This window comes from Cebidichthys violaceus, unplaced genomic scaffold, assembly GCF_023349555.1.
Source record: "Cebidichthys violaceus isolate CVI_PGR_0920_01 unplaced genomic scaffold, fCebVio1.0.p SCAF_6, whole genome shotgun sequence".
In the NCBI taxonomy this organism is placed as follows: domain Eukaryota; kingdom Metazoa; phylum Chordata; class Actinopteri; order Perciformes; family Stichaeidae; genus Cebidichthys; species Cebidichthys violaceus.
Window position 1 is genome coordinate 7,616,846 of NW_027176816.1, and position 15,827 is coordinate 7,632,672.

Genomic DNA, 15,827 nt, shown 5'->3' on the forward strand with positions numbered 1-15,827 from the left:
ATTTCCAAATCAATGTGAGCTATTCATACGCGGATCTAATCCTCAGATTTACTGCCATTTAATCTGTGGTTATGGCAGGGCTCTTGATGGCTCTAATGCCGTCAAACAGATGTCCCCGCTCAGCCGCCCAGGTTAGGCCACACCTGGTGACACCACTGAGCCCTGGCACTAGGTGGCCCACTGCATATTTCATCTTTTCTCCAGGTGCCAACTATGAAAACATGTATTATAGTGTCACGGTGCATCTGAAAGGAAATTGAGCCAAATGTTAACATCAAATATCTATGACCCCCGAAATCCTCTTTTGGTTGAATTTGATCATGGCGTGAGTATAAATGCTATGTGCTTATCTGGGTGGTTGTCGTGTGTATTTGTGCTATTCTTGACGGTGTACTCGGCTCACTGTGCTGTTGAGCGGTGCTGAGGCTGCACAGACAGAAATGCTTGGATTTTTATTCGCTGCACACCTGGCGTTATCTTCACATTCAAAAAAGGAACAGGCCATTTCACTTCCAAATGCAGGCTGAATTCAGGAGGCATATTGCATCAGAAGCAGGCAATGAATAATAACAAGTTACAGTATCGTTTTGTGCATCTGGTAAATATCATGGGATGTTGTTTTGTACCAGTGTTGCTACGAAGAAATAATTGATTAGGAAACCAGCCGCAACCTCCCTTTTAAGAAAAATAGCTCAGACAAATCCTACACGCGTTCCTCTGCAGTGCCTTACATACTCATTAGTCGCTCATCATTTTATCTTGTCTATAAGATGTCCTAAATGATCTCATCGTCATAGTATTCAGAGCTACATATTACCACATTAAACAAACACAGGCTGTACTATTCTATTCTATATGTATTCTAAAGCGTGTTGAAATATTTTCCTAAAGCATCATCATCATTCATTTGGTTTTGCAATCAACCCAAAAAGTGGTAAACCATTGAATAACATGAATATCTTGAGTAATTGATTGATGATAATTAACAGTTTTGATGAAGGGGACTCAATTCTACTCGACACTATTTCCACAAAATGAAGATTTCAATTAATTCGGATTGCTACACCCTGAATATGGCTGCAGGCACATGCTCGACATAAATGCACACGCATCACACACCTCCCCTGTCTGTGCAGTATTGAAATGCTAGCATTGAAATGTAGCAGATTGATAGTGTGTGTGTGTGTGTGTGTGTGTGTGTGTGTGTGTGTGTGTTGCGGTTCTAGGTGTTAAAGAGAGTAAATGCAGAGAATCTCCCGGTGTGCGGATGCTGAATGTGAAATGTCAATGTTATTGAACAGGTGCTGCGAGGCAGAGCTGTGATGTTTTTATTTCCAAGCTCTTGTCAAGCAAGGCAGAGAAGAGAGGGCTCATGGGATAATGGGGGAGGTTCAGTGTTGGCGGCGGGTGGGGGGGGGCGTGTGTGTGTGTGTGTGTGTGTGTGTGTGTTTAACAGTGTGTGCAGCAGGTATGAGTGCCTAGATCTGTGTGTATCCAGAGAGGTTTATTGAGAAGAGGGAAATGAATACTGGCTTAGAATAAATGCTCACAATCTCCTCATAGAAAATGTTAACTGCACTGTGAGGGGTATTATTATTTTTTTGTGCGCCTTCTTTCAATGGCAACATTCACCATGTGTTCAACATGATGCCAAATATGGCTCTGCTGTCTTTACCCATGCATACACCTCTACTGTCAAGCTGTTATCACCTCGTTTGTTCCATTTGCACATCATTTATGTTTTTTTTTATCCCCCTGTCCTCCCCTGTGTGTGTGTGTGTGTGTGTGTGCGTGTGTGTGTGTGTGTGTGTGCGTGCGTGCGTGCGTGTGCGTGTGTGCGTGCGTGTGTGCGTGCGCGTGCGTGTGTGTGTGTGTGTGTGTGTGTGTGTGTGTCTTTCCCCTTCAGTTTTTCTCTTGCAGATTGTCGTTGTGTCAATACTTGTTGAGAGGCAGTGTGAGCTAGGAGGTGAATGCAGTCAAGGTTAGTCAACAATTCTCCGTGACACTGCAGCGCTGACTAACGGTGCTTCTTCCTCTGCCCTAACCTCACACTCCTTTACCCCGAAATGTTCCTATTCCCCACCCACTGGACCTTGATCATGTTCTCTACCTGCCCTTGGTGCTCTCAGCCTTATTTCTCTCCATCATCACCCCCCCCCCCTCATTATGCTATGTCTTCTCCACTGTCCTCCTCCTCCTCCTCCTCCTCCTCCTCCTCCTCCTCGCTGCCATCTTTCCCACTACTTTCTGTTCCAGTGGAGAGAACAGCTCAAGCCTGTCAGCACTCATTTATCCCTGAACTGCTAACTCATGTTCACCCAGTCCTGTGTTTGTGTCGGGATGCATTATTTCCTATGTTTTAGCGTTACCTATACGCACCCCCCCCCCCCTCCTTCCTTTGCAACCGGTGCAATACTGTCTTTGGCAACGGGATGTCTTTAAGCCGCCAATCACCTTCATTGCTGTTTCACTTCTGCGTTGCACTTGTAATTCCAATGAAGGCATGTGAAAATACGATTACTGTTTTGCCATTTATGCTTGTAGAAGAGTGAGAGCAGCGACTATCTGAATTTCCAGAACAGCGGCAGAGAATCCAGTCACGATATATGGGGGGGGGGGGCTGCAGTTCAAAGCCGACTAGCAGGTTACTTAATGAGTTTTGGTAATTGGCTTGCTGTGGCCTCCGCGCATCCCTGCCCTCCTGCTGCTGATGTATGCAGGAACAGGGAGAGCGCTCCGGCTTGCACTCCCTCCCTTTCCTTCCCTCACACGACCCATCCATCTTTCCCTCCATCCATCCCTCTTCCACAAGCTGTCTCATGGAGCTAATGTTGCACCAAAGCCTCCTCTTGTCTATTCCTTTTTATAAAGAGACAGTTAGTATGCTGCATGTTAGCGCTCCGCTCTGCTCACTGTCGAATAGCAACCGAGTTTGCCTGTCTCTCATTTCCCCCAGTCTCTCCCACTTGTTTGCTATCTTTTACATGCATACTCACTTCCTACCACACGCACACACGCACACACGCACACACGCACACACGCACACACACACACACACACACACACACACACACACACACACACACACACACACATCTAATATACATTAGATGTTCCATGCATTATGCAGAATATGTGCATCCAAACAAGCAATTTGCAGAATTTCCAGCTCTCCACTTCTAAGTAGTGAGTCTCTGTGTATCCACAACAGCGTAAAGAGACACATTTCCATGCTCAGTTGATTCATAAGTCCAAAACAATAAAAGACAAAAGAGTAGTGGGCCTTGCCATGTAATCATAAATGACACCTAACATATAATTCTCAGATTTCAGCACATTATCTCCTCACCAGAGACATCAAAGGGATGGCTATTGTCTCATTGCTGTTGTAATAATGTGCGGTGGAGAAAGGAAAAACAAACGGCATCAAATCTAGTTTAAATCTCATTAACTCACTTATCAAATTATAGTGATAATATTTCGAGAAAATGACCTTCACGGTTTAGTTGGAGTTGAGAGAGAGAGAGAGAGAGAGAGAGAGAGAGAGAGAGAGAGAGAGAGAGAGAGAGAGAGAGAGAGAGAGAGAGAGAGAGAGAGAGAGAGAGAGAGAGAGGTGTTTTTTAGTGTGGATTGTTTATTGCTTTGTTTGTTCATAGCAAGAACCTAGATTTAGTGCCTTTGGGGATCTGCACTAGTGAGGCTAACCTAATATATATTCTGGCTAATGAGCAAGCTTCCCACCTTCCTACCTATTCCCATTAATTTCCATTTTGTACCTTTAAAAGCCATAAATAAAGCCTGCGTGCATTAGTAGCGAGTCTGTAGTTGCGAGACTGCTGCCAAGCTTTTTATCTACTCCCACAGTTGAGCGGTTGAGTCTGAACGCTGCGGGGTTGGAAGGCCAAAGCACAGCTAAGTGGCTCCTCTTGACCTCAGCACTGATCTCCCAACTGTCTGCTCCGACTGCACACGGGCAGATTTTTACCCATTCGCTCCCAATAAAACAGTCCAATCTCCTAACGTGACCTCAACACCCAGTCTGTGTGCTGTCTCTCTGAATAACACGTCCTTTTCTTGCCGCACCCCGTGTTGACATGCTGGCGGTACGTTTGCCTTAGAGATTACTTCCCTGCTGTAATTCATGCCAAATTGGAGAGGAGAAAAAAAAATTCAAGAATTGGCTTAAATAGACTTGAGAATCTCCTCTAATGGATGTGCGTATTCCAGTTATCATTGTGTATCTGTAAACTATGATGGCGGAATCATTAGCACACACTGAGAGCAGCCGAGTGTGACCAGAGGAGAGTAATTGATTTCTGAATAAGCATTGATACTGGAGGAAAAAAAAAAAAGTCCAGCTTTGTGGGCCATTGCGCCATATTGAGCATCTTAATGCGCATGTCATGAATTACAGTGTAGGGAGTTATTTTTGTTTTGTTTTACACATTGTGAGCCTCTGCTCCCCCCCGATCCGCCTCCTCTTTTTAGCACAGCAACAGCATGGAGCTGCACCTCCCCTCTCTGTCCATATGGTGGCAGTGTATGGAGGTGAGACGGCCATGTGCTCTGTGTGAAATGGAGCAGTCACTGGCTATTTGAGCAGATTAGCTTTGAGACAGTAACCGCACAGGAATCACACACCCCAACCGCCACTCTCTCTCTCTCTCTGTCTCTCTCTTTCATGATGGTGGAGCTTCCATTTGCTTTGCTGACTGCTGATGACTTTTAAACACATTTTCACCCCGCTGGAATCAAATGTTACTAACTGCTTTCAGAGCTAAGCTTCAAACACGTACTATTTGTTTATCTTGCTGGGTTTTTGTTCACAAAGGGATTTGCCTGAAATGTAAACTTCCTCCTTTTTCGCCACAGCCTGCACTCTGTCTCTCTCTCTGCGGCCCTCCTTGGAAATAAAGTCTCATTCCTCAGAGTCTGTTCTCAGTGCAGCCGCGGCAGGAACTGAAATGCTCTTCTATTCAGATGAATGAGGCCCTGTTTAGCCTGGAGAATCAGACGGACACAGACGGTCCATGTGAAAGCTTGAAGAATGTCTGTGGAAAATCAGGGGCTCAGTGAAACAGCATCTAAGTTATTACACATGTGCACTTGTTTGTCTCTTTTCACTTTCTATATGTGGGTTTATGGACCTACAGAGTTGGTTTTTCTGGCTCATAAAGCATTTCACATGCCGGCCTTCTTCTCCCTAAGCTTCGTTCTTCATTTCAGCAAGCAGTGATCTAATGGAGACTGTTGACAGTGGGAGCTTCTATTAAAAGCAGTTGTTTGTTTTGCTCGTATACTATGTCAAAGCCTGCAAATGAGCACTCGGGTGTTGTTCTACTGTAAGTGCTGTGATTCCTCTCTCACTAACATTTGATTAATTTGTCTGCCAGGTGGCCGACACCTCCGTCTGGAATAAGGTTTACTTACGTTCATTTAAAAAAATAAAAAAAAAAAAAAAAAAGCAATAGTTTTACCAAATGGCTGCTGCAAGCAAGTTTCACTCTCTTGTGTAGCTTGGCAAAGAGATTGGACATATGTAGCCTACAAGTGTCTTGGTTTTCAGAGTGTGTTGCAAGGCTGCCAAATGTGACTGTGAATAGCTATGTAAACAAGATAGCTATGTGAGGCTAGACCCTGCAATGATTGCCTAAAGTGAAATACCATTCCTTGGCTTCTTTCACATTTGTACAACTGTGTTAATGATCGCAAACAAAGGCTCGCAGGTTAATTACTAGCTGTCTGTCTGGATTGTCTCATGAGGACATCTTGATTTTCAGTTAGTCTTTTGTCACCATAATTGGTCTGTTTTGCTTGTACAGAGAAAGGTCTTTTTTTTCGTTTAAGAAATGTTACTTCTTTTTAGCTAACGCAATAGTCCTTGAATCTACGCTTATCCACAAGCGTAGTTCACCATATTTAGTCGAGTAATTTCCTTGAGTTACTTTGTTGGGTGATTGGAGAGGATTGTTTTATTGCTTCCCCTTCTCTCAACCCCCTCCAGGCAAAGTCTGTGTTTTAATTAGTCGTGTAAGGCCCTATTTTCCCTTTGGATTCCCCCAACTTGTAAAGCGCTCTCTTAAGAATCCATGAAGGCTAAAAGGGGCAATGAATGATTTGAAGTCAGCTTTTTTTTCTTTCTTTTTTTGCTTGCCTGCAAGCAGAGAAGGGGGAGGCCTATCAGCACTTGCCGTCAGTATGAGGAACAGTAACTTCAAGCAGCAGTCACACAGAGTCTTTGTTCTTTATGGGTTTAGTACGTGTGGCGAAGAGAGAGTCGCTGCTTTTAAAGCCCCATCTGGAAAAGCACCGTTTGCGGTTTTTTTAATATGAGAAGAACGGCTCCTGTAGATAATACCTATCCGAGAATGGTAAAATGGTCTTACGGTTCAATCTAGCACATCCCTTTTTTGTTTTTTTTTCCTCCTCGTTTATGTTTTGGCAGCAGGGAAGTTAGCTTGTTACACCGTAGAGATTTAGTCATGTGTTAAAGCTTCTGAAGCACACCCCCACCACCGCCACAACCTAACCCTCCTTTTGGTTTACAAGTCTGTTTTCTTCTCTCAATCCCTTTTTTTTCCTTCAACTTGTCTGCTCATCCCTGGTGAATGTATTAAATGAAGTTACTAGATATGAGTGCTTAAGAGGCCAGGGCCTCTGAGGCTTGCCAAGTCTCTCACAGGCTTGGCTCAGTCATCCATGTCACTTTTTTGTGTTGTTTCAGCTACTGGCTCACTCGCTTGTATTGCCGAAGCTCTTTCTCTCTTTCTCTCTGTGTTTGCTGCCTCTGAGTGACTTGTTTTTCCTCCAGTGTGGAGAAATCGGGCTAAAGCAAACTGTGTGTGTGTGTGTGTGTGTGTGTGTGTGTGTGTGTGTGTGTGTGTGTGTGTGTGTGTGCCTGTGCGTGTGTCAGGCACAGCTTTTGTTAAGTATTCATTTTTAATGAGCGCAAGTGGCTACAGAACCCTATAAACCATAAATGGAGTGGTCAGACTGGGGAGGGGTGAGGAGGAGGGGGGGCCATGTTGGCCTTTTAATTCAGTGGCCGTCTCGCAGTCTTTTTGTTTAGTAACACTCACACTAATTATGTTTGATGTGGACCAAGAAAACAGATTTCAAAATGATAGCTTGTGTTTGCTTTATTGTGCCGTTCTTTTCCTCACACACCCCTCTGGGTTTTGTTAGCTCTTACAAGGAATTGTTCTCTTTTAATGATCTTTAGGAAACAGACTATGGCAGAAAAGCGTCATTTTCTCTTTCGAGCAGTGCGCAGCTCTGTTAGATTTCATTTCTTCTGAATTCATAAAGAGGCACCGAGTAAACCGTTTTTGTTCTGTCGGGGATCGAAGGCTCTGTAGCTGCAGAAGAGGGGTGCTCAGGGGAAAAAAAAGGTATTGTGATGGGCCGTTTGAATGCCGAACAGAATTGAATAGACACAGTCAGCTTCCCAGATACATGCTTCGGCCTGTAGAATGTGGAGTGCTTTGCTTGTAACTGCACCGGTTGTCTCCTTTCATTATCGGTTAATGGTGCCCAACTTGACAGAGCCATGTGATAAACAGAGGAGCTGTGAAATCCTGGAGGTGGAGTTCTCGTCTGACTGATAATGGGATCTCATCTGCCAGGGGAGGGGAGCCTGCCCCGCCAACCAATCCAGCTTTGCTGCCTTCAGAGAGGATTCACTGCACTCACCCTTCACCGCTGTCTGGGCCCAGACTTAAGCCCCTCAAACCTCCTGAAAATGTTGGCTGGTTTCTTCTTGTGTAGCTTGAATTATCGTTGAATTCCTTCTTTTTTTTACCCTTTGATTGAACATCAGATCGTCAGGGAGGTGTGCATTTCTGTCCCCTTATCCTGAATCCTCTGGATGTTTGTGTAAAGGGGGGGGGGGGGGCAGACTGTGTGTAAATATCATAAACATTAACGTTGTGAAATGTATACACACTGTGATACGGGAGGAGCTGTGGCTGCCGCGGTGTTGGGTTACTATGTGGAGGGGGAGTACGACTTGTCAGGACAGTTGCCTGAGGAGCTGGAAAGGGTTTTACCAGCACTTTGTTACCCCCCCACCCCCCAACCTTCTGCTATTGAAACGAAGACAACCAACATGGTTTGTAGCACAATGAAAGACCCCCTGCACACCACCCTCAACTCAATTGCTATTGATCCTGACTGCCTGTCTCTCCTGCTGCCCGTGTTTTGGCTTGAGTGAGAAAAGAACCCAATGCTCAAACTATTTACTTCAGTTAATTGGATTTTAACAGCGATCCAATGTCACGTTTAAAACAATGCAAATATGTCAAGCCACTCGCTCGGTGAAATGAAAATCATCCTATTAATTAGAACTTAATGCAGGCCATCTTTGTTTTCACGCTCCTCTCATGTGTGAGGTCATTGGTAGCATTGAGATGAAGAGGAGACAAACCGTAATGTTTATTTTGTTCCATTAAATGAGTACAGAGACCGTAGAAAATAACCAGGATCATCATATTAGATGTGATGTGCAGGGTAGCCATTACAATCAGTCCCCCCAAAATATTGCTAACGGACTATTCACATGATCATCCCTGCTTGTTTCTGCCTTTTTAATGGTTGGGGTGACTAATTAATTCATTATCCCAAAAATGCAAATGAGGTCCACAAGCCTGATCAGCATTCAGCAGCTTCCCTCTTATGTATTTTCCCGCAGACGCGTTATGTTTTCCGATATAAATCCGACACCTGTATTTAAGAACATCATTTATTTGTGTGTTAATCAGTAAAACGGGCCATTGCTGTCTTGCACGCACACACACACACACACACACACACACACACACACACACACACACACACACACACACAAACATGCTGTGTGCTATTAAGCCATTATTAACAAGGCACTACTACTACTACTGCTTTCACTGCTTTTCATTGTCTCGCTTTAGTGTTTCAGTCACATTCCCATAAGCGTTACCATTGATCGGTTGATGATGGTAGTAGGTCGGACCACTTTGGCAGCCGTGCATCTCGCTTCCTGATGCGGTTGCAAACACACACACACACACACAGAGCGTTTCCCTACGGAGCTGCCATCAATCAACAGTCCCATTGGCGCCCCCCCCCCAAAAAAAAAACACCACCACCCTTTTGTTCCTGACGATTGTTTGAATCCAGTCCATGTTTTTGTTTCGCTCGGAATTTTTTTTTTTCTTCTTCTTTTTTTTTTTGAGTGTGGCCGGGGTAATTCTCCTTCACTAGTGTCTGGATAAAGAAAGACTGGGTCAGCCATGTGGATGCGTCTGTTGAACAGCTGAAGAGGAGGAGGAGGAGGAGGAGGAGGGGAGAAAAAAAGGGGGGGCTTACAGAGACGGAGGGAGCGATAGGGAGAGAGCGTGGAGAGTGTGTGCATAGGAAAGAGAGAGAAGGGAGGAGGGGAGAGAGAGAGAGAGAGAGAGAGAGAGAGAGAGCGCGTGTGTGTGGAAAAAGGAAGCGGAGTCTGTAAACGGCGAGCTCGCTGGTTTCCTACCCCTCGAAACAACTACCAGCGCTGTGTTACTTTTCATGTGGACACTATCATCGACAGCAACAACAACACGGCCAAAGGGAATAAGAGATTTTTTTTTTCGAGGGGGGGGGGGGGACTAGCTACCGTTAACAGTGCCTTTTGCTCGAGGATTTAGGACGCGAACAGTAAACCAGTAAAGTGAAACCGTCTCTTTTGTTGAAGCAAGTGCTCGCCCGAGCCCCTCCGTGCGGGGTTTAAAACAGAAGAAGAAGAAAACGAGGGTGTAAAAAGTGTCCGTGTTCGTCTCGGTTTGTCCCGGGTCATGGATTTGGCCCAGCTTGCTTAAGTTCGTTGGGTCAACTTGGGCACGGATCGCGTTTTGAACTTGTTTTGCAGCAGTCTCTGGGACTCCCACGAATCTCCAGACTGGCGGGTGAGTAGTTACATTAAAAAAGAGGTTGCAGGACGGTTGTGGTTGTGGTTGGAGGAGGGGGGGGGGGGGGCAGCAGCAATGTGCTGGTGATAAAAGAAACGGGGTTTATGACAGAGTGATGAATAAAGCGTGGTGGCCCTCACACTTTGAGCTTAAAGTGTCCTAATTGTGTTTATACCCGGAGTAGGAAGCGCGTGTGACTTCGAGTCAAATGTTTTCTAAGTGCTGAAAGTTGGCTGCATTGTTGTAAAACTTGGCTCTCTGCGGACTGTGGAGCAGACATGGCAACCTCCACGACCCGGCCAGCCTGTAGCAGCAGCAGCTCGTGGGTTTGAAAGTTAGAACAATAAAGTAAACAATTTGTAACGTTGCTGTCCAGGAAACAATGTCGAGCAGTAGTTAAGGGAAGGAAAGTTGCAGGTTTTTTTTTTTATGGCTCTTAATGAGACAGTGGCACATAAAGTTTGACGAGTGGGATTTCCCCAAGTTTCACATTAAGTATCGGCCGTTGGGTTTACAGCCTTGTTCGTGTAATAACTTAATTATTGGACAGTAATAATGGAAATAAGTGTTTTTGAAAAAAATGTTTAGTGGGCGACCGGCTGAACCAGCAAACTGTTGAAGTACCATCAAATTAACTTGACCCCCCCCCTCTTCAGAGCACCCCAGAGGCTATGAACTCTGGCCCAAGCACATGCAGCTCTCACTGTGGGAGGGGGAGATCTGTGCCTGTTGTTGAAAAGAGCAAGGGGGGCTGGTGTGTGTGTTTAGGAGGGGGCAGCTTTGGATTTGAAAGCAGACTACAGTTATTTGTCTGAAAGGCAGCTTATCAAATGTTTTCTAGTTGTAGTAAAGGGGGGGGGGGCTTGTTTACTTTAATCACTGTAAAATTGGCCATAGTAAGTCTTCATGTGACTCCAGTCAGAAGCTGACTCCACTACTGATGTGACCACACAAGCTCAAAGAAAAGCTTCAGCCCTGAAACAAGATACAAATTGAGGAAAAGGGGGGAAGCAGTGATTGCCTTCAATCTCCGCCATATAAAAACAATCCCTTCCTGAAATCATCCCCCCTGCTGCTGCTGCTTTTTTTTTCACCGAGCTATTACATGGACTCAGATGTTGCATTGCTAATTGTGAGGAGCTAATCTCCACCATGCCCAGCTTCCTGTGGCATTTTCTTTGCCCCCCCCCCCCCCCCCCCCCCCGCTAGCTGAGAAGTGACCTCTAGCTTAATGATTCAGATGTGATTAATTCACTTGAGTGGGACGACACTGCGTGGGCTGACGTGGGGCACAAGTACTGCAGATAATGAATGATTGTTGTAACAGAAGGGGACATTTGAATAGGAGATATTTTATAAGTCATGAGGTGCAATAATGGTTAAAAAGTTACCCGTCGTTGTGTTTGTCAGTGTTCCTATTAACTCACAATGCTGAACTGCCAGCTGGTGCTGTCTAAACTTGTGTGATCTTTGATTCAGTTATCATTGACGGATAGAGTGTAAGGATTTTACAGACGACGCGCTTTGGTTCCCTTTTTATTGATGAGTTTCAGTAGCTGTTACTCGCCACATGAGTTTATTTGCGTCACAAATATTAGCTTAAAAGATGGCGGCGTAAAAAAAAGATGGAGTTGGATCATTTCAGTCATATAGGTGAAAGGCCGTCTGTGGTTGATTCTGGTGGAGCTTTTAGACCATACATATTTTTGTTGTTGTTCGTTTGTCACTGAATCGAGTGCTGGGCCCATCTCTGAAATGGTAACTTTGCAGTGTGATTTTGGTTATATGGGTAACTTGCACTATCATGTGGAGAACTTGCATAGCTTGTCCTTCTGAACACATTAAGAAATGGCATCTTCCTCCCTTCCCCAGAGGTTAGGATATCCATTTAGTTTCACTATACTTGTGGAGTGTATGAAAGAGGAAGTGGTCAGACCTCTTAATGGAGTTGTACACAAGAGCCCGAGTTGTTCTGCAGTGTGGGATTTGTTTGGGAAGATAACACTTGAAGGTTTCACGGCGAGGCTGCTATCAGATGAGAAAACAGTCTTAATCTTAATCATGCATGCCACCGTACCGCTGTCGGTATCATTTCACATCATCTCTATTTGCCATACTTCATACCACTTTTTTTGTAGGGAAATTAAATCTGATGTGCAATTTGATCCGAGTCTGTGTCCGCAGTTTGTGTTTTTTGATTCATGTGAACCAAGGGAATCATGGTAGCGTTGTGTGAGTCTCCCCCCCCCCCCCCCCCCCCCCTTTCATAAACGCGAGTCTCAACGCTGACAAGGTACAGAGAGCTAGTAAACATTCAGCTCACATACGGTCGCGTGTACGAGTGTCACCTCTGAGGAATCTGAGGGGCGATATCCGGATCAAAGAGGCTGTTTCCGACCATACAGAGAGAGATGCTTCATGGAGTGAGGCTGTAACGGCTGTCTAGCTGTGCAGAGGCGACCGAATGTTTGACAAGGCATTGGAAAAACGTTATTTAATCTGCTCGCATGATGGCCCTCACTGGGATTGCACCATGCTGCGTCTCTGCTCCCCCCCCTTTTCCCCCCTCCCTGTACCAGGATGATGGCAGTTGCTTTTGCTGGTAGAAAAACACTGCAAAGGTTGTCTGTTTGTTGTTTTTTTACCGGCATGATGTAATGCATAAAGAATCAGAGAAATTGTAAGTGATGCAGTGTTGGCGGGCCTCTAATTGTCTTTCTAATGAGTAAGTCTGCTGGGGTCTTGATATCTTTTCCATTGGGGTAACGGTCTGAATGACTCCACTGTATCCATTGTAATTACAAAGGAATGACCCAATTGTTATTATAATAAGCTGCATAAGTGAAAACAGATGTGATGTTTGACCCCTTAAAAAACCCAAATGAAAAGATGCTGATCAAAATAAATTAAGGTAAATTACAACTCTGGCTTTTTGGTTGTGTGAATGTGGCTCAACTGCATATATATCTCAGCCACATACAATGTTAGTCACACTCTCACTTCTGACCTCAACAACACAGAAATGCAAGAGCCGCCTTGTCTTAAAGCCAGGCGTAAAAAATCAACGAGAAGCCATGGCTTCCATGCCATTGTTATTATCATTTCCATCCCCCTCCACCAAAGCAGACTCATGATTTTAAAGGAGCGATGATAAATCTCTTCAGGTCTTCTTTAGAAGGGTCTCATTTCTGTATGGAACGAGCCGGCTCGCCACTTCCTGCCCTGTTGTCTTTGCAGATAGTGGTTTACCAGTGACGTGTTTAGACTGTATTAATAACTGTTTCATGTTTGCATAGTACACATGAAACAGGAGGTAGTACCCTCTGGTGGGTGACTACTGAAATAGGGAGCGATGATCTGGAGAGGTACTTTGATTTGTTCATAGAAAATTTCATCTTATGTGTTGTGTGCACATAGGAAGGGCCAAATATCTTCAGTTAACATAAACCATGGGAACCAACGACGAGTGAGGAATTGGGATAATTGAAAGTAGCCCCCCCCAACCCACCCTCACTCACACTCACACACACACACACACACACACACTCTCTCTTTCCTTTCTGTACATCCTTAAAGCAGCTGAGTCCATCGGAGGGCACTTTCACACATGTTAAGTGGGGGGGACATCTGGCCTCGTTAATTCAGTGCATGGTAAAGTGGAATGGTGGTCCCCGCAGTGCCGCCTGCTCTGGACGCCGTCAGATGGAGTCTGTCCGTCCTCCCTGTTGACTGTCCCTCTGACACCGGCTCTGGCACTTCAACAAGAAACACCCTCACAATTCCACTGCAATGTTTAAACACACACACACGCCGATGTCCGGGGGAGATAAAGCAACAGCGCACACATCTCCATGAAATGCTGTAAGGCTGTAATGTGTGGTTTTACTGATCAATCCTGATTTTCATTTCCTCAGTGCAACAAAGAAACAAGACGCTCCATGCGATTTTAAACAAACACCTATCCAGGAACAGCTTATTCCCCACCACCATATAAGGATATGGGTAGCCTGTGTCCATTAAGTCTATGTGTAATGATGAGTGGGGCTGTCAGAGTCTATATTGCAGTACCCACCATGGATCTCTGCATCCTCAGCAACGGTCGCAGAGAATCGAGCGACAGCAGCAAGGAAGCGGCTCACGCTGCGCATTCATATCCTATTTTAGCAAGTAAACATTTAATGTGTTTGAATGTATCACAGCTTTATTTATGCATAGAAATCTGCTGTTAAGTCTGAATTATACATTAGCCCGATGAATAATGCATCAATGCCGTTCCTTAATGATTACTCGCCAGGCAGCGAATGGTAATATTTGCTGATAAATTTACCCATTGATCTTGCTTGTGTTTAACCAGGCTTGTAGAGATGATGTTCGCTACATTTTGTGTTTAGGGAGGGCTTTTTTTTCTTTCTCAAGGATGTAATCAGAAGCAAGCTAATTGTCAGTTTTTTTTTAGTAATAAGATGTCTTTTTAAAATGACAAATGAGCCCCAAGGAATTCAAACAAAATGGATACAATCTGAATACTACTGAGTCCTTGTACTCCTCCATTCGCCCTTTTTTCTCGAACATCTCCGTACGGTTGGTGTGTTTACATACCGCTTTCTTCATGGCTGCTTTTAGGATGAGTTATTTATCCGTAGACCTCGACAGATCAATGTCCAATTACAGTTTTGTTTGTTTTTTTTCTTTGGCTCATGGCCATTACACTGCAGAGTATGTTTATCTGAAGTGCAGAGTATGTTTATCTGAAGTACAGAGTCTAGACAATGTCTGCTGAGTTGGTAATTTAGCCCATATTCGGTAAAGGTTTGTCTTTTGATACCTTCGTCTTTATTGGCACCGGTCTCAACGAGTCAGATTATTGGCACATTATCCGCATAATGCTGCGAGTCTAGCACTGCCTGAGCCTTGAAGCACAGCCCCGTTATTGTGCAGATATATTGCTTTGTCCACACAATGAGAAAATATTGACTTGTTGTCACTCACTCATTTGATTAGTTGTGCGGGTGATTCTGCTTTTCATTTGTCACCCTGGCAACGCAAATGGGGGAAAACAGCAACAGCCTCTCTCTATCCAGTAATGAAGCACTGGAGCATTGCAGACCATCACATCTGGAAAATCTCTCTCTCTCTCTCTCTCTCTCTCTCTCTCTCTCAGCAGGAGTGAATGTCTTTATCACTCACGCTGTATCATTGGCACTTGTCAGCTCAGCTAGTATCCACAAAAAGCCAACATTTGACAGCTTTCTCGCTGCAGAATGTGCAGCTGCGTGGGAGGGAGGCACTCCAACAATTCCACTTTGATTTTACAGCTTAGTTGAGTGAGATTTATCCGTATTTACAGTGTTGGCGAGTTACTCCATTTTCTTTTGTCTGTAAGACGAGCAGCTTAAAGCAGTCTGCTGCTGCTGCTGCTGCTGCTGGTGTGTGTGTGTGTGTGTGTGTGTGTGTGTGTGTGTGTGTGTGTGTGTGTGTGTGTGTGTGTGTGTGTGTGTGTGTGTGTGTGTGTGTGTGTGTGTGTGTGTGGGCCCGGTCACAGAGAGAGCACCTTATATTTAACCCAACAGGATTCATCAGCGGCCTCGTTTCTCCAAAAAAATAATGAGGTAGACTGTAAGGGCCGCCCCCCAGGCTGCATGTAAGGAGATGATCTCTACGAACCGGCAAATCATTCCTGTTTTTTTTATGCTAAAAAGACAGGCTAATGACTGTTCTTGATGTGTGTCAGTGCTTTTAGTTAACTAGCTTTAATTCACAGAATGATCTAATGGGCTTGATTGTCAAGTCGAGCAGAGGCAGTCAGTGAGAGGCTCGGGTGGGGGGGGGGTATATAATTGTTTTTGCTGGCGGTGATTCTTTCTGGAAAGGGATGACTGCACAATCCAGATATGTAAACCAGAG

At 44.8% G+C, this 15,827-nt stretch overlaps 1 protein-coding gene across 5 annotated transcripts in view; it reads left to right on the forward strand.

The window, feature by feature from the left end:
- The window catches only part of rerea (arginine-glutamic acid dipeptide (RE) repeats a), a 123,352-nt gene that overhangs the window by 23,441 nt on the left and 84,084 nt on the right, over nt 1-15,827 (forward strand). For 2 of the 5 annotated variants that reach the window (XM_068733824.1, XM_068733829.1), the window contains exon 1: nt 9,164-9,920. The exons of 1 other annotated variant lie outside the window; for it this stretch is intronic. The gene's annotated coding sequence lies outside the window, so the exon portion shown is untranslated. Of the gene's footprint in view, nt 1-1,907; nt 1,982-9,163; nt 9,921-15,827 lie in introns of those variants that run through there. 2 more of the 5 variants (XM_068733826.1, XM_068733828.1) reach the window with 2 other exon arrangements.